We start from the raw sequence: 316 nt of genomic DNA on the forward strand, positions 1-316 counted from the left end.
ACTCTTGGGGGGGAAGGGGATATTGGGGGGATCTCTATTCGGGGGGACAGGGGTGATACGGTGAGGGGGATTGCCGGGGGTCCTAGACGGGATGACCCAGTGGGAGGACAGGTCCTGGTAGAATAGGCGGGAGTGGTGACACTCCTCGAAGTGACACAGTGTGGGGGTGGGGGAACGTACAATAGGGGCAGGAGTCCTTTTGGAGAGTCTGTGGGGGCCCTTGGGGGTGACATGGGGGAAGTTATTTACCCAGTGGAGGGTGGGGGAGACAGGGGGGGTTCTTTAAGCGCGGGTTACACGGTGAGGTTGACATTTC

The sequence above is a fragment of the Procambarus clarkii genome, chromosome 67, assembly GCF_040958095.1.
Source record: "Procambarus clarkii isolate CNS0578487 chromosome 67, FALCON_Pclarkii_2.0, whole genome shotgun sequence".
Classification (NCBI taxonomy): domain Eukaryota; kingdom Metazoa; phylum Arthropoda; class Malacostraca; order Decapoda; family Cambaridae; genus Procambarus; species Procambarus clarkii.